This window comes from Panthera onca, chromosome C1, assembly GCF_046562875.1.
Source record: "Panthera onca isolate mPanOnc1 chromosome C1, mPanOnc1 haplotype 2, whole genome shotgun sequence".
Lineage (NCBI taxonomy): Eukaryota > Metazoa > Chordata > Mammalia > Carnivora > Felidae > Panthera > Panthera onca.
Window position 1 is genome coordinate 35,391,977 of NC_138346.1, and position 18,717 is coordinate 35,410,693.

The following is an 18,717-nucleotide window of genomic DNA, read 5'->3' on the forward strand; positions in this document are numbered from 1 at the left end:
CTGACTGTTGGGGTGGCCCATATTCTTGGCCTGGGTGTCTTAGGTTCAGGGCACAGTTCCTGAACTCCCATTCCTGACCAACATGTCCTGGGAAGGAAATAAAACCAGGGAGGAACATGTAGTTGATGAACGATCAATGAACCTTCATTTTCATTATAGAACTAAGCCCTGCTGTGAGCTGGGTAAGACCAGACTGATGAAAAATTGCAATCTAAGGGCGAGTCTGCTCTTCCTATGCTCAAATGCCCTCAGGATTCCTGTCACCTTTTCTCCCGTGGAAAACCGCCATGGTGGGGTAATAAAACTTGACCATAAGGACAGGGGGCAAAAATTCATAATTTTATGAACAGAACATAACATGCCATTTTTGTGAATTTATCTTCACCGACTATTCTAATCTTCTCTGGGGTCAGTGGACTACTGAGCTTCAATGGTCCAAACAGGCCCCTCTCTTGTCCCGCTGCATTGTGTCATGAATGGCAAAAAATACTGATCATTCCAGGAATATCCCAGACTCTCCTAGACCTTTGAAAGGAAACAAGTCAACTAGAGTAGGGCTCTCTCTCTCTGCATCTATATGTATATATACATATATGTGCATCTATAAGCAAATATGTATATAGATGCACATATAAAATATTAAAATATATGTAACATTTTCCTTTAAAAAAGTAATTTAACATTTTAGTCTAGTATTCTCATTCTTAGGATTCCATCCTAAGGAAATTATCCCAAATGGAGAAAGCAGATATAGGTATAAGATGATTACTGTAAAATGAAAAATCAGATATAACCTGATGGTAATAGTTCATGTTAAGCTCCAAGATTTGAAGTTTTTAAAAAAACTATAAAATTGTTAAATTAATTTATAATTAAAATGTTTAATAGAACTTTTTCTTCTATAAGCCTGGTAGAAACCCCAAACAACCAAGAAATGAAGGAACCTCTGCTAGTTCCCTGCACAGTTACTACAAATCACATAAACATGCATGTATTTATCAAGCACAGCTTACCTTCAACAACTACAGGGTATCTGAGCTTTGAGATGGAAGCAATAAAGAAACGTGCAACTCTGTGGGGATGCCACAGATGGCAGGGATTTTATATTGGTTTGGACCGTGAGTGTATAGGACACCCTAAGGAGAATAATTCAGCTCCTCTATTGTATAAAGTCCCATGCCTTGAATAAATGCACCTTCAATCTGGGGAGGGAGGAAGAATTTCCATATATGAGAAAATACAATCAACAGTAGCATTTCAACTTCATGCTGTTTATTTGAATTGTTAAAATACAGTATAAGAGGGTTTTCAGCATGTCATGGAAGATGTCTCTGAGAGTTTACTTAAAAGTTTGCCTCAAAGCATTTCTACAACATCTTAATCAGCGCTAAATTCAAAGTCAAAAACTTGAGTGTAAATCTCAATTTGGCAGTAAAAGTATAGCTTTAGAAGAGGCGTCAAAGAGCCTATGGCCCAAAAGCCCTCCTTTTTTCTGTCCGTGAGCCAGAAGGAACCCTCTGACCTATCCACAGACTCCAGCACACTGAAAGTGCTCTCAGGGTCTGAGAATTCCCTCATTGCATCTCATCTCACCATCCTTGCTCATATTGGGCTTGGCTTCACATTTCTGCACTCTTGTTTCCTGGCCTGTAACATGAACTCTGCTGTGTGCTAAGCTTCCTACACAGCTTTAAAATGCTCCAATTCTTAGATGTCAGCCTGTGGGAAAAATTGCTTTCCACACATCTTTCTGATTTCTGGGTCTCCTCTTTGTTTACCTCCTTGCTGTGGCCATATTTTCTCTATCCCACTCTCTACCCTCACATGTATCTATCTGCAGGGAGATTCTTCTCTAACATGATGTTAGATGAATCTTCCTAAAACTCTAGACCATACCCCAGGCCACATCACCTCCACCTATAAAGGCAGGTGCCTGTCTTTGGGGCCTCACATTCCACTCCTCTGACACAGGTACTCTCCACTGTCATCAGCACACCCCCTTCCCTGCCCTGCCACCAGCCAGCCATGAACACAAACTATGCTGAATTTCATGTCTTTCTTTAGGGAGATGTCTTCCATTCTCCTCTTGTTCATTCCTTGACTACTTCATCCACAGGCACTGCCTCCCAGAAGCCCACTTTGACTTCTCCAACCCATATATTCTTCCCATTCTCCAATGACACATGTCATGATTGGAGAGTACCTCAAATTATGTTCTGAACTGGAGGTAGTAATAAGCTGAATTGCCCACTGGTAAAGAAAGTGAGTGAAGCTTCCAGTTGAGTCCTGAGTCCTAGAATCACAGAGTGCATGATTCTCTAAAAAGGCAGCCAACTGCTTTTCCTTAGGCACATGCAGCTCCAGTCCTGGCAAATTTTCTGTTTCCAAGAGATGCTAGACATTTGAATAATTATGTAAGGATTCTGGTGAATTTTTAATCTTGTCAATTATTTCAAATTTGAATAAAAAATGTCTGTGGGCAAAACAGGCTACCTATTAATAACAACTGCTGCAACTATTTGATGATTTGATGTGCTCCCAACCCAACTTTAAACTCCTCAAAGCTACAGCCCATCATATGCCCAAGACTTCACACTTAGCATACAGTCTACTTCTGATCTCACTGGCATCGGGCCCATTTTGTCACCTCTAGGCTCGCTCCTGCCTCACTCAAGATCCTCAATCACAGACCGTATGTCTCTTCAAACACTAATTCAAAACATCCTTTTTTCCTTCTCTTTTTTAAACAATAAGAGATTTGAGTTCTGTGGCTGGCCTGAATAGACAGATTCTGACTTCAGGGGCAGAAAAATAAGATGATGAATAAGCTGGATGGAATGTTTTCTCTACAGACATCCAGAGCAGTTATGGCTTTTACAAAAGGGATTGAGGCAAAGCAGGTACACATACCTGGCCTATGTCAAGGGGTGGATTTATACTGAAGCCAACATCCATGCCAATGTCTGTTTGGATGTCCTAGTAATAAAAAAGAGAAAAAATGTTTATCTTAATGAATACAACTTAAGGAGACAGGCTGAGAACACTTCATGCCAGGACACCACTGGTACAGAAACTTTCTTTGGGCCACATATTTCAGGAGAAAGAATCAACAAAGATTTTATTGTGTAACAGTTTATTATGTATAAATTTCAAAGTTATACACATACTCGACCGGCTTAAGCACTGATTTTTTTCCCTCAGAAGCAACAGGAGATGGGGCGTCTGGGTGGCTCAGTGAGTTAAGCGTCTGACTTCGGCTCAGGTCATGATCTCACAGTTTGTGAGTTCGAGCCTCACATCAGGCTTGCACATGTGAGCTCTCTCTCTCTCTCTCTCTCTCTCTCTCAAATAAATAAACATTTTAAAAAATCTTTAAAGAAAAGAAACAATAGGAGAGAAAAATATTTGACTTTCTTCGGGCTGAGTGATGTAACTTATGGAGTTTAATCCACTACAACAGACATTAGTCTATGACACAGAAAATGTTTATGGCCCTCATGATCCTTGTTGAAAAACTCTGTGGCTACCATACAACCCAACATCCGGAGTCCAGCTGGCTGGGTAACATCTACTGAAGCACAGAACTCAGGGAGCATCAGCCAAAAAGTCTTCAATTATTATCTGCTATTGTGGAGTTTTCAATTTTAGACCAGAGGAAAGATAAATCTAACACTACAACTTGGTCACCAAGAGTTCCTGATAAGTTACAAATAAGGAATACAGCAGGCCTAGCTAGGTTACTGGTAACACCTTTGCTCTCCAGCAAGTCTGGACCTTCTTTCAGTGACATACTGGCTTCTGCCATGACAAACAGATTCTACTTATAATTATTAATGGAACAAAGGAAATCCCAAGAGTTTTTCTTTTTTTTAAAAAACGTTTATTTATTTATTTTGAGAGAGAGAGAGAAAGAGAGAGATTTACAGTGCAAGCAGGGGAGGGGCAGAGAGAGAGAAAGAGAGAGAGAATCCCAAGCAGGCTTCGTACTGTCAGAGCAGAGCCCCACACAGGGATCGAACTCCCAGTGAGATCATGACCTGAGGCGAAATCTAGAGTTGGCCGCTTCACCGACTGAGCCACCCAGGTGCCCCAATCCAAGAGTTTTCTTGTTTGATTTGGGACTTTCATCTAACATTTTTCTTAAGAAAAGTAGAGAGGGATCCAGAAAATTTTACTATAATAAAATACTTCTGTTATTTAAGGATACCATGAAATGTAAAGTTATTTACAAATATAAAGTTATTTACTTTACAAATATAAAGTTATTTGGTATAATAAAACACTTCCCTTATTTAACGACACCATTTTAGCAAGGCTGGCCTTCCAGCAGACTAGTGGCCTCAATTATTGGTGAGAGCAGATGCTCTTAAGTCTGCAGTGCTGGCAAGGGTTCTGTTTTCAAAGCCATGGACTTCCTGTTTGTCATTGTCTTTTGTTAGGGCAGAAGGAGAGTGATTCTAGATTGTGGTAGCCAGCCTTCAAGATGGCCTGCAATGATCCCCACGTGCTGCATTCAAATCCTTACGTATTCCCCTCCCGCACTCTACACCAGGGTTAATTTGTCTGGCAGAAGTGCCAGTACATCACCCCGGTGTTAGGTTATAAAAGACGGTGGCTTTTGTCGTGGATGTTCTCTCACTTGCTCATACTCTCTTTTTTCCTTTGCACCAGTCCCTCTGGGGGTGGGAGGCAGTATGCATGTCCTATGGACACTGAGATGTCCTATAGAGAGGTCCATGTAGTAAGGAATGGAAACTTCTGGGCAACAGCCAGTGAGAAACGGAGGCCTCCTGCCAACAAGCATGTGATGGAGCTTGGAATCAGATTTCCAGCCACCACTGCAGCTTTGGGATAAATGCAGATTTACCTGACAGCTTGATGGCAACCTTGTGAAAAATCCCGAGCCTGAATCATCCAGATAAGCCACTCCCAGGTTTCTGGCCCTCATAAATTCTGTCAGTTAATAAATATTTGTTATTTTCAGCTGCCAAATTTGAGAGTAATTTGTTACATAGTAATAGATAACTAATATATAAATGTAGGTTTAAAGTGAGGGAAATTTTATAGAATAAGAACAATTCTAACAACATAAGAATGACTGAGAAACAGGCCTCCAGGGAGGGCCCCTAGTGGGATGTTACATTACAGCCCTTTGCCAGGGGTGTACCTAACCTGAGTTACAGACCTAGCTTCTTTGAATGCATCTGATAAAAAGACTATTTAGTACACCTCTTAAGATTATTCAAATAATTTATAAGAACACACCTCAAAATTTCACACCAAGGCTAATTATTACCTTTCTTAGACCTTAGCAAGGCCAAGGCATATACAAGGTAAAGAAAACCCAAGTGATTTAAGTTTTCCCTAAATTTTTCTTTGAGGGAGAAGGGATGTAGAAATCAGTTAGTATGAGATAACTTTCTATGGAACTAAAACAGGACAGCTACTCTAGCATGAAAACCATGCTTAGTATGATCACTGTTTTTTCCTAGTCCAAGGTTCCCCAAAAGTGAGCTGGTCTGAGTTAAAATCCACACAAACCAGATACTTTACTCGGCAGGTTCAAAGGTATATACAATTTCAAAGATTAGGCTGACTATAGTTTAAAAAACATACATGCTGGAGACCTGTTAAATGAAAACTTAAATCTGATCATAATCTAAGATATAGTGACAAAGTATGTTTGGAAATATCAAGACCTAGAGTCTCCTTCTGGGTAGGTTTTGGGACAGATTATCACAAGACAGTTGTGAGGGTATCACAGCCCCATTTAATGTATTAATAATCATTTATTATTACTGACAGTGGCGAGTAAGTAGCTTCATTTACCCACAGGGGCCCAGCTACAAGAGGAGAAACTCTCCTTGAAACAGAAGTGTGTGTGTGTGTGTGTGTGTGTGTGTGTGTGTGTGTGTGTGAGAGAGAGAGAGAGAGAGAGAGAGAGAGAGAGAGAGAGCGCGCGCGCAAGCACGCACGCGCCTGTGTGGGAATCTCTTCACAGCATCCCTTAAAATCATAAGATGCCCTTAAACTATCTAAAAAGCAGGACCTAGCTAGATAAAAGATATCAAAAGCTGGCCACTAAGTTCCCTGGGCTGGCCCTTGGTGCTTGTTAGATTATGGATGCTTATGAAATCCTTCAAAAATGTCATATGATGGCATTTCACATAGGAGGTCAGGATTGCTCGTTATACCAACAGTCTACATGAAAGCTCTCTTCAAGCTGTGTTTCTTCCTTGAAGTGGTTTCTTTCCCAATTCCATTTAAAAAGACCAGAAAAATAAGAGAAGTTGCCAGCTGTTTTCCATGGAAGCAACCACAGCACCAAGGCAACTGCTGAGCTTCTATTTTTTTCTGGTAATTCAGAGAAATTATCCTTAGCCAAATACATGGTGCTTCCACAGTGCTCAGATGGAATATATGGAATTTAGATCTATCAAAAGTACAACCTGAAGACTTTCCCAATTGGTATTGACCCTATGAACACCTGTCAGGCAGTCTATTTCAACCTCGGAACAGGCAGCTCCATAAACAAAATATTTGAAAGGATGGCTTTCGCCTGTCTCCCAGTTCATGTTTGACTCAACCCCAGGAGGAAACAGAATTCTTGAGGAGAGCTGTTAAGTGATTAGGTCCTCTAATTGCATGGCCCGATGATTTAAACAGACCAGTAAGAAGCTGTGTTCAATTTGCATGTACAGCAAACTAAAGGAATACACTTGTGCAATGATGTGCCAGCATGTAACACATGCAATAAATCTGTTGAATAAATATATACTTCTTATTACACTTGCTTTGGCTGATAAAACATCCAATTGCTCCTCATCAATGAATGACTCCTTATGCCTGGAAGTTAGGTGCTGACTATATGATTATCCAGCCTATTGCTTTTAGTTAATCTTGAATCATGTCATCCCACTGTCATCAGATTTGGGGAATTACAGCTGCATTTTAGACCAAACGCTATTTCAAAGGTGCACGTTTGTCTGTCTGTCTGCCTTTTTGGCTCCAGGATTCAGCCTTCTGTTCGCAAGACCAGGCCCTTGGCTCTCATTCTATGCTACTTCTCTGGTCCCCATGGCCTGCTCTGTTCCTGACTCTTCCTTAAGACACCAAATGGGTGTCATGGTAAAGGAGAAGCACAGGTGAGCAGCTTGCCAGGAATTTCTACCCTGCTCTCCTCTGTTTGCCCTGGTCTGGAGGTGGCCATTAAAAATGCTTCTAACACTTATTCCTGATAGCCAGCCAGTGCCCCAGGACTCTCACGAGAACTAACAAAATGACAAAATCACATAAGACTCTACATCACTCTGTTCTCTTATGGCTTTCATTTTCCGTCAAAATAATTTGATAATTATTTTCTAAAGTATGTGAGAAACAATTTTTCCACAGGTTGACAACACATGGTTATTGTCACATTTCTTATTTCTTGCCAATCTAGAAGGTGTGAAATGATGTTCGTCTTATTATGGGTTTCTTCTTCAATCTCCCTACCTTTGTTTCTTAAGGATACACTAAGTTTTCAACAGAAAAATCAACCACTGCTGTGGGTTCCAAGCACCAACCTCATAGAACCCTCTAGTACTACTCAGAATGATTCAAATCATCAGTTCAGCCATATTTTATTTGTGTTCCTATTTTTCCCAACAGAAGACTTTCTGGACACTTGGATTAACTAGAAGCTAAATGTTGTTTATAACAGTGGGTTAATAGAAGGTACAAAGTCAATTTTTTCCAAAATTTCAAACAGAAGTGAAACTCTTCCTCAAGCTACAACTGCTATTTTTCATGGCATGGGATTGAAAGGACTATTTACCTGAAGTATTCAGCAACTGCAAGACTACCGCTTTCATCAAAAGCAACTCGTGCCTGTGAAAAAGAGCAAACATGATGTGATAGTGATGTTTAAAGAAAGAATCATTTGAGACTTTAATTCTGATTTCACTAGATGATAAAGAAAGCTATCAGTAGTAATAACCAGGAAGAACCAAGATTAATGTAATCCTTCCCACAGTCTCCAACTTCCCAAGCACTTGTGGTCATCTTGTACTAAGAGCATTTGTTCAGTGCCTGTGACCGTCTCCCGTGACTGCCAACTTAGTTACACCTGTGGTCTGCGCTATAACGGGCAATGTACGTTCTGCTGCTGAAGAACTTCATTCAGTCTTCTGGAAAGACAGCCTATCAACAGCGAGTATTTCAGGAGACAATGGGTGGTGGGTTGTTTAATTTTAGTATCAGGTATCTATCAGTCTTGGGAGAGTGGCGTAATTTTGGTAAATTATACCATTTACATCAAAAGTTCTCCTGACTCTGCAGTGCACATTGTTGACTTACAGAAAAATGAGGGTTAGGGCCAAGTCCCCAAGTCTAAGAAAGAAAAAGGTGAGAGGTGCAACCATTACAGAAGAAAGTATGCTGAATGGCAGCAATTCATGAGGGTGGAAGGTTGACTGCCTGGCACTGTACCTCTCTCTTCAGTCAGGCTCTCTCAGCCTTTCTTTGGCTCAGGAAGCACAGGGCAGAGGGGAGAAATAAATATGCCCCAAAAGGATTGAGAGCTCCCATAAATATGAATTATAGAAGGAGTCCTAGTTTTGTAGAATAGCAGGAACCATTTTTTTTAATGTTTATTTATTTTTGAGACAGAGAGAGACAAAGCATGAATGGGGGAGGGTCAGAGAGAGAGGGAGACACAGAATGTGAAGCAGGCTCCAGGCTCCGAGCTGTCAGCACAGAGCTCGATGAGGGGCTCGAATTCATAGACTGTGAGACAATGACCTGAGCCAAAGTCAGAAGCTCAACTGACTGAGCCACCCAGGCGCCCCAGGAACCATTTCTAAGGAGGATTCCTCAAACATTATTTCCCCGAGACCAATGTTTTTAATGTGACATTCTAGAACAGTCAGCATGACACATACTCAGCTTTTATTGACATCCATTCCACACCATCTGGTACTTTATAACCTATTACTTTGAAAGTTTGCTAGTTGACTTTAGAATGTGTGTTTTCTCTTCCAACTAGGTTGTTAAGTACATCGAAGGAAGCAGCTGAAATTTCCACTGCATTTAGTGCCTACTATTGGTTGAAGACATAGCCAGCAGGTTGGTTTCCTATTTTCCTATGAGTGCTTATATGATTTTCACTTTTATAAAAGGTCTGTAGTGTTGTCTTCCCATTTAGGAACAGTGGAACCCAAAGAAGGAGAACAAATAGATTTACAGGTATTATCTGGAAGATACCTACATTCCATAGGAAGAAACATTAATTAGTTCTGGCTTAAAAAGAAGAGTTTTGGGCAGAAAAACCACCTTTTTCTCTAATGGAGAATTTTCCCAGATGCAAGAGCTCCTCTACCATATGATGATAAAAATTTCCACATGCAGAGAGCCAAAAGGCCTCCATTTATCACTGTGTAACTGCAGTAGCTTTGATAGTGCCATTTCTACTGATATTCAATTCACTCATTCCTCCTCCCTCCTTTTTTTTTTCTATCATAAAACACAAAGTAACAGTGATTCTCACCTAATCCTTCTGAGTGCCTTGATGGTTCTTGCTGATGACTGGTTCAAGGCATTTTAGAAGAGTCTGACAAGCATGCTAGGGATTATTTTTTATTAAGTTATCATAATTTCCAGCAAACACTGATTTCAAAACCACAAATATGTGCCAGAGGCTTAAGAGGCCCATGGGACCTCTGCCAGAGAAGGCAGAGACCAGCCCTGTAAGAGGTGATGCGAAAGGTTTCCCAGGGGTGGGGGTGAAGTGTGAGCTGGTCTTAAAGACAGACCATCTAGGGTGGAGGCCTTATAATTCATGCTAAGAGGTCAGGGATTAACAGAAAAACTGTTGGCAAACTCTAAGCATTGTTTTTAAGTATGGCATGGCCAGATTTATTTTGTGGGAAAGCTCTGTCAACATGAAGCCAGAGTGAAAGGCACTGAAACTCAGGTGGAGGGACAGAGCCTTGCAGTGGCCCTGGCAAGAGGTGCAAGTCTGAATCGGAGCAGCGATATTCCCAGAACATGGAGGCTGAAAGACAGAGATATTTTTGAGTAAAACGGAATCCCACTGACCAGTGGGATGTCAGGAGTGAGGGAGAAAAGGAGATGGATTTTCAGGCCAGGAGGGCAGCTGAGTATTGTACCATGTACTGAGCCTGACACTGGGGAAAGCACAGTTTTTACCAGGACGCTGTGAGAAGGAGATAAAGATTGGATTAATTCTCAACAACTCTGGAGCTCCACCCATGTATGTGGCCTGGTGGGGTTAATGATTCGGACACCACTGCAATGATTTTTACCTTTACTGCCAACCCGCTGAGACCCGCCACCACAGAACCCCAGAGACATTTGTATTAGGGACAGTTTCTGTGCTTGGTCCATGCAGGTGGTTGTTAGACACTGGCATCCTTAATTTATAACTAGCCACCTGTTTCTTTTCAAATACTTTGGTCATAAACCTGTGCACACACCCACACGGCAGCCTGCGTGTGAAGCCCCACACGTGCAACAGCGACAGGCGGGCAGAACCATGAATTCTGCCAGCCACAAAAAGTTCTTTTCTAAAATCCCTGTAGAGCTAGTCTGGACTCTAAAGTCTGAGCACACATTCTTTTTTTCTTCGGCTTTCTTCTGTGCAGTAGCATCAGGAAGAGGAGGCAAAGCCCAAAGCCAACACGGGAGGAAAATGCTTCGTATCTTCATAATCATGAATTCAATACCTCTGCAGCCTTTCCTACCACCTCACTCTGCAAAATTCTAGCAAAAGCTCTATAATCAGAAAAATGCAAATTAAGGCAATAATGAGATACTATCATTCACCTATTAAATTACTTAAGGTTTTTAAAAAATCCATAAGACATAAAGTTGGTTAGTGGTATAATGAAATGGATACTTTCTAGAAAACAATTTAGTAATGAGTATCAGTGATTTAAGATACACTCTGTGACCCAGTAATTCCATTTCTGGAAATCTATTTTAAGAAAATAATCATTGATTTGACCACAGGCTTATGTACAAAAATATTCATTATAGTATTCAACAATGGGGATGGTTAAATAAATTATACATATATCCACATGCAGACATTAAAAATCAGGATTTCAAAGAATTCTTAACCACAGGAAGAAGTGCTCATTCTATATAAGATAGGTGAAAAAAAACCCAGTAATGAGCATAGGGAAAAAAGAGAGAGAAGCAAATCAAGAAACAGGCTCTTAACTATAGAAAGCAAAATTAATGGTTACCAGAGGGGAGGTAGGTGGGGGGATGGGTGAAGTAGATGATGGGGATTACGGAGTGCACTTCTGATGAGCACAGAGTGCTTTATGGAAGTGCAGAATCATGATATTGTACTCCTGAAACTAACAGAACACTGCATGTTAACTAACTGGAATTTAAATAAAAATAAAACAAAAAACATAAAACAAAAAACCCACCTAAAAACCAGGATAAAAAATTATACAAACAGCATGTTAGAAATTTTTGAAAAAGAAAAAAGAAAAGATGGAAAAACCTCAAAACAGTGCTTATTGCTAAATGGTGAAATTGTTCAGTCTTTAAAAAATTTTTTTTGCCTCTTCCAAATGTTTTATAACCTTTGCCATTACTATTGTTTGCAAAATAGAAACAATAGCTAAAAATTAATCTAAAGTAAATGAGCCAAAAGAAAATGGGTAAAATCTGATTAGAAATATCAGATGTGATTTATATTATCAATTGTTCAAAGTCCTCACTATAAGGGATCTGGGTAGCTCAGTCAGTTAAGCATCCGACTTCAGCTCAGGTCATGATCTCACAGATCATGAGTTCGAGCCCTATGTCAGGCTCTGTACTGACAGCTCAGAGCCTAAAGCCTGCTTCAGATTCTGTGTCTCCCTCTCTCTCTGCCCTCCCCTGCTTGCATTATGTCTCTCTCAAAACTAAATAAATATTTAAAAAAATTCGAAGTCCTTACTATAAAAAAGGCAAGAAATAATGCAATATATGAGAATTTACACATCTTTTTATTGCCCAGCAAAAGTTGAAGAAAGACAACTCACTTGTTAATACTGGTATCCCCCACTTTGTAAAAGTTTGCATAATGCCACTTGGCTTTTATGAAACACCTACAATTTGTACCTGTTTTCACTAACTGAAATAAATCTGAAGAGGATTTTCACTTTTGCGAAAAAAGGTAAAGAGTAAAAATAGCGCTCAGTGTTTGTTTTGCAGCAAGCCGTGGTAGAGGCAGCATGCACCCCAAGCAGTGACAGTGGCGCCCCAAGCTCCTTCCCCAGAACTACAGTCGGCATCACAGCGTCAAACTGTCAGAGCTTTGAACTGTACTGGTCCAGCCTCTGTGCTTTATCTCCATATATTTTGTGCATCTGCCAGCAAATTAGAAAATACTAACAGAAGTTATTTTTTGGGGTTTGGAAGGGCTCAAAATATTTTCATACATCCAACTTAATCCAACTAGTTGCATACTCACCTGAATCATTTTAGTGTGGACCCCCGACCCATTTTGATTCCACTATGAGTCATCAGCACAGACCCATCCAGGTAAATAGGAACCAGGGCAGCAGCCTAACCAAAAGAGATGAAAATGGTTTCCATGTTGTTTTTGAGTGACGTTGTCATATTTCCTGTCAATTAAAACATTTTCCCTGGATAATGTATTGAATTGTTGAATCACTATACTGTACTACTACAACTAATAAAACACTGTATGTTAACTATACTGGAATTAAAATTAAAAAGATGTAATAAACTGTTCGAAGCCCGAAGACATACAGAACAGGCCATGGGCAGAATTTGACCCACTCTGTAGTTTGCCAACCTTTAGTTTAATAGTTTAATGTTAAATGATAACCAAATACTAGCATAGAAATTGTCCTCAAAAACCAAGTGTGTGCTTCACTGTCAGTCTATTCTAGAAGGTATTAACATGTACCAAATGAAAATAAATATGTAAATAAAACAAAACATTTTCCCTGGAAATGATCCCTTCCTTTCCATATCCTGCCAAAATATGCACACTTTCCCCCTGCCCTGAGAGCACTAAGTAGAACCAGGGCAATGCTGTGGCAAGTGCTCTCTCATGATCACTCCACAAGAGGGCAGACTGTCACGGGATGGCTTTGAGGCCGGGGGAGGACTGTATTCCTTAAGCTACTATTTCTTCATGAGGACATTTGAGCATATTGGTACCTTTAAGGATCTCCCTAATTCAGAGTGGAACAACAATCTAGGTTTGGGGGTTTTTGTGGGGAGGGAGGTAGTTTTAAAATGCCAAGTTCTGTGTAGATAGGTTGAGGCAGGGGAGAACTGTTTATATGAACATATGTTCCCATAGTTGTAGGTATGATATAGAGAAGCAAAACCCAAAATCCAAATAAGATAGGATAGACAGACATAGTTTGCCACAAAATGAGCTAAGCCCACTCCAAATTATTCTGGCTCAGAATTATAGAGCTTTAGTTGGAAGAGAATTTGGAAGTAATCTTATCTAACTGTACAGTTTCCCACAGGGATCCAGAAAGAACCAAACTGCTAACACAGAATTAAAGGCTGCTGTAATCAGAAACATCCAGACTCCAGCTAAACATGTTTTATAACCAACAAGAATGTGCCTTCTTACAATTTTGTTCATGCTAAAATAAGGGGTATAAAGATATCCCACGAGGTTGCAGAAAACAAGGCTGGTCTTTTTACTTTGAGTTTCTAGTATAAGAGCAGTATTAACACACACAGTCCTAGAGGAAATGCTTCCAGTGGTTCCACTGTAGTTTAAGAAGCCCTGCCAGACATCTTTGTAGCTGCTCAACTGGGAGATGCCAGCCTCACAGGCGTGGTCTGGGCCAGCAAGGGATGCCTTAAAGCTCTGTCAGCTAGGTTTCTTAATATCTAAGCTTCTAGGCAGAGTGGCATAATAATCTAGGATTTATAAAGGCAGGATCTTCAGGAAATTCTGGTAACAAGTTAATTTGTATACAATGAAGATAAAATTTTAATAAACCTTCACTACTCAGATTACTTATAAACAACCCTGGTCATAAGTGAAAGTCAATGGAATCACATGTCAATCACCAGATAAACTCAAGGAATGAACTACAGATGGATGCTCTGACCACCAGAAAGACCTTCACTGCCACTGGTGGGCCATGAGCCACACTTGGAGTACTGCCTCTTTATTGATATCCAAAGATTTACATTATTCCAGTGAATGACTAACAGAAGGTTCTATCATTCTAAATAAGATACTGACAGTGAAAATGGGCTCTACTTACTTGGATCAGCAGGTGTAAACTGGGAATGTTTTGGTCAAATAGGGACATAGGGATACCCTTTCTCAGCCCAAGGGAGAATCAGAACCTTGAGGAAAGCATTGTTGCCATGATAATCATGCCCAAGAGCCTTGGGAAAATACATCAGAGCGTGTTTTACTGTTTGTTCACACATCACTCCTGGAAATACCATCTTGTCATTCTGGCCATTTGTTCTCAAAATAATAAAGCTAAGGAGTGGCATCCTCTGCAGAGAGCCTAGTGCTGGCTGCCTTGGTTGCTCATCAGATGCCAGGTGATGGCAGCTGCAGGGGCTGCTCCTGGGCTGAACTGTATGACACTTCAGTGTCGTCTGCTAGAACATGAGCCCCCTGAAAGGAAGGATCATGTCCTAAGGCATCCCTTGGGATGTAACATAGTATCTCACACATTGTAAGTGCCCAATAAAAGTTTGATAAATGAATTTTCAACAGCATAGTGATTTGATCTGTTTCTGAAGCTTTTAAAGTCTGTATTTGGCCTCCTTGGCTCTGCAAGCAATTCAGAAGTTGCTTATGGCAATTTGTAGTTGGCACATGTGATTGAGCTACAATTACAGTGGATTGTGCATTTCCTCCATTGTGTGACCCTACTGGCAACAGTACCCTGCCTGCGTGTCCAGGGAAGCATTTCTTTCAGAGACTGCTGAGTAATTTGTTCCATGTGCTGCTGCAATCCCCTTGGGTCATTTAAAATGTCAAATTTGGTTCAGTTAAGTGGCACCACCGGATGGTTCATTGTTATCGCCACAAAGGAAAATTCTGCAAAGCTTCATCTATGAAATCGGCACAACTGGAGCATTAGAACAGATGGTTCTCCAATATAAATTGGGGGCTGAGTCTGTGAAATTTAAATCATCACGCAATGACTGCTGGTATTGGTGAGAAGTTTGCTTTGGTTCCAGATTCCCAAAATGTCTCAGTCATTCAAGCACTTGAGTTTCTACTCTGTGTTGGGGTACTGGGGATGTGGAGGTTAATTAGATATTGTCTGTTCTTCCGTGTTCACAGGCTAGTAATTAAATATACCACAGGGGAGGTATGTTTGACACCCTCAGCTGTTGGGAGCACAGGGGCTGCCTCTGCTCAGGAAGACACACGGAATGATAAAGACACATGACAAGACAGTCTTCAAGTCAAATCCTTATTCTCAATAGCTAAATGTCCTTGGGCAAGAGACTGAACTTCTATGGGCTTTAGTTTCTTCTTCTATAAAATAGAATCATACCTACTCAACAAAGATGAGATATGGGTTAAATGAAGTGGGCAATACAAATTCTCCTGCCTTGGGCCTTATAGGTAGAAGGTGCACAAATACCATTTCTAGTTCCCTTCTCAGAACAGTCTTTCAGCATATGGCTTCCAGGAAGCAGCTTGCCCAATCTCAAACTCCTCAATTAGGCCCTAAACAAATGTTTTCAGCATGGAAACTGGTTTCTAGGAAAAGATGGGTAGGACTGGTGTGCGCATTGGGGGAAACTCCTCAGGAGACTTCGAGAATGAGACTTTGTACTGCTTGCTGGATGTTGTCTAGTTTCCTCCCTGCTGAGCTGAATCCCACCTCAGTTCCCACCAAAAGGTGCCATGGAGAGACATCTGAGAGGACACTGCTTCTGGAGCCTCTCAGATCTGAGTTTCCAGCCCTGGTCCCATGTGTCTCCAGATGTGGGACTTCAGGCAAGTTATTAGATAAAATCTCAAAGAACTTATAGCATAGTAGGTAACTATGATATGATAGCTCAGTATCTATCTTTATTTTTTATCTACTTTTAAAGAAATTTCCGATAAGGGAAATGGAACAGGTCTGGTCTACTGCAGATATGAGATATTAAGTAATGGCAACAGTTAAGTAGAAACAGGCTGCCATTTCTACCACAGCTTCCTGCCCTGGGATTGCTGGAAGATCTGTAAACAATAGGGACTGTTTCCCCAGTGATCCTGGCCAGTCCACTCAGGGACAGATGGACCAGACTGATCCCTCTGTTTAACTGCTGGCTTATCAGTTTACTCCCAAACCTTGAACCAACATCCACTGCTCACTAACCCTTTTCTAATGGTAGTTTCCCCCTCTCCCCTCCTGCTGAATAATCTTGGTTTTGCCTTTATTCCTCAACCACAGTCTCTTGATGGTCTCCCTCAACTGGGTAAACTGTGTGCAGATGACTAAATGGCTCTGTGTTGTTTTGGCTATCATAAAAAGGCATGGAATGCGAAGGCTGCAAAAAGATCACCGCTTGTATTGTTATGATTCTCCCTGAGCTACCACCTGTCTATAACCAAATTGCATGAAAACATTCTAATATTATACCAAAGCTGAGCCAGGATGGTTAGGTGAAAGGATGGGTATAGGAATGAGGGAAGAACTTTCTTGCCCATTTTTTTCTGACCTCCTCTGCTCTCTTAACACACAGCATACGTACTAGTGTTCCTCACAGCCCCACCCCCCTTATCTCTAATCTGTCATCACTCAAAGCACCTGCCATTTCGTTTTCATAGCTCAGCCAAAGGTGTGAATTCTGCAAAGGGGAGTGACAACAGTTTTGAGGGCTCTGCCATCTTCTCCACACATATATATGCATATATAAGAATGCAGATAACAGGGGTCCCAAATCACTGCTGTATAGTGAGTGAGAACAGAGCAGACCACCAGCTATTCAGGTAAGTTGCATTCAAGAATGAGTGGGTAGAAGCAGGGATTTAGCAAACAAACAGGGAATTTATTTAATCAATTGAAACTACAAGAGCAGATATCCAATCCTCCCCTTCACATAACTCTTAGCAGCTAAGAAATGAACGAACTTTTTTTTAATGTTTATTTTGAGAGAGAGAGAATGTGCGTGTGAGCAGGGGAGGGGCAGAAAGAGTGAGAGAGAGAGAGAGAGAGAGAGAGAATGAGAGAGAGGGAATCCCAAGCAGGCTCCATGCTTCATACCACAAACTATGAAATCATCACTTGAGCTGAAATCAAAAGTTGGACATTCACTGAGCCACCAGGCACCCCAGAAGTGAACAAACTTCTAAAATTGTGTTTTGAAAAAATTATTTAAATGATTTACTTTTCTGACTTTAGTTTACCCCACCCACTAAAAGGGAAGGTGCACCCAAATGCCTTGCGGCTTGCAGTTTCTATTTCGTGGTCCAGAAACACAGAAACATAGAGTAGCTGGAGTCTTGGCATTCATCTGACCCACTGTCTTACTTTATACTAGAGTGATCTGGGCTCAGAGCGAGTTGACTCAGTTGCTTAATGCCACAGCCAAAAGAAGGCACTAGGTCTCCTGACTTCCCAACAAGAATGCTTGTTACTAACCCTGGGGAATCCTGCAAAGGAGGCTTTATCTTCTCTGGAGAAAAGCTGGCTTGACTAAGCACAACTTTGGTGAAGGTTAACAAACAGGCATTGCAACCACATGGCTAATCCAACTTAATAGAAAGCTTCCCCAACACCTTTTGATTTGTCTGTTTGGAGAACTGACCTGACCAGCAGCGACTGAGCCAAAGCTGACAGGAAACTTCAGGGGGACCACAGCCAGCCCTTTTTTCTTCCAATAAGTCTCTGAATTGAATTTTTCCATGGCTGCTTTCCTCAAAGAGAAGGAAGACACGGACATACATTCTTTCCAACACTGAATCAGGGCCTTGGCATTAATCTCTTGTTTGATCAATTTCCTGTACATGTTCATCATTCGGACCTATAAAAGAAAAGGAGATTAAAATAGGGCAACAGGCATAGTCTCTTCCATTCACTGTCATCCTAGTCAAGCTCTGCTCATCCCATCAGGCTCAAACTGAGTTCCTCTTACTCCTTTCTGAAGCCCTTCCCCGCACATAATTTCTCCTCTACTTGGAGATTTTCTCAAATATGTTAGCACTTACATACCTTCTATGCTGCTCTGGTGTGAGTTCAAAGGAAGGTATCCTTTCCTTATATAACTCAGTACAGTCCAAGTACACAGGAGACTCCTAATTCTAGTTGCACTTGTGAATATCTATTGAAAGGTAATCCTGATTTTAACTTCCAGGATATGATCTACACAACTTGAATTATTCAGATGCTGTCACAAGATAAGACCACTCATTTCCAAAAAGGAAAGTAAGAAAGCTTGTTTATACATAACCAATAACTAAGATGAAGAACAAATTAAGATTCTATCTCAGGATGTCTGAGCCATGAGTAGAATTCTTTCTACATTCTCAGAATCAGTGACTAATGCCCCTAGCAGAGAACAAAAAATGCCACTTAAGTACATCATACTCTCAGTTGAGAAAACTCTCAGCTGTTCTTGCCAGTGACCTCCCAAGCTGACAGGTGCCATTACAGACATACACTCTCCCGACACCCCTAAAGAAGTTCCCAGATCATTATAAGAGAAATGTTAGAAATTAGTAAGCTGTACCATTTTGGGGAA

General features: G+C 40.9%; 1 pseudogene across 1 annotated transcript in view; it reads right to left on the reverse strand.

The window, feature by feature from the left end:
* LOC132671046 (aldehyde oxidase-like) overlaps positions 1-18,717 on the reverse strand; it is a 71,196-nt pseudogene that overhangs the window by 1,601 nt on the left and 50,878 nt on the right. Inside the window, exons 20-28 of the transcript XR_013557029.2 lie at positions 17,785-18,000; positions 12,476-12,570; positions 10,305-10,432; positions 9,527-9,601; positions 7,817-7,869; positions 6,477-6,606; positions 2,911-2,976; positions 1,024-1,202; positions 363-557 (exon numbers count right to left, since the gene is read on the reverse strand). The product of XR_013557029.2 is annotated as an aldehyde oxidase-like (transcript). The remainder of the gene's footprint in view (positions 1-362; positions 558-1,023; positions 1,203-2,910; positions 2,977-6,476; positions 6,607-7,816; positions 7,870-9,526; positions 9,602-10,304; positions 10,433-12,475; positions 12,571-17,784; positions 18,001-18,717) is intronic.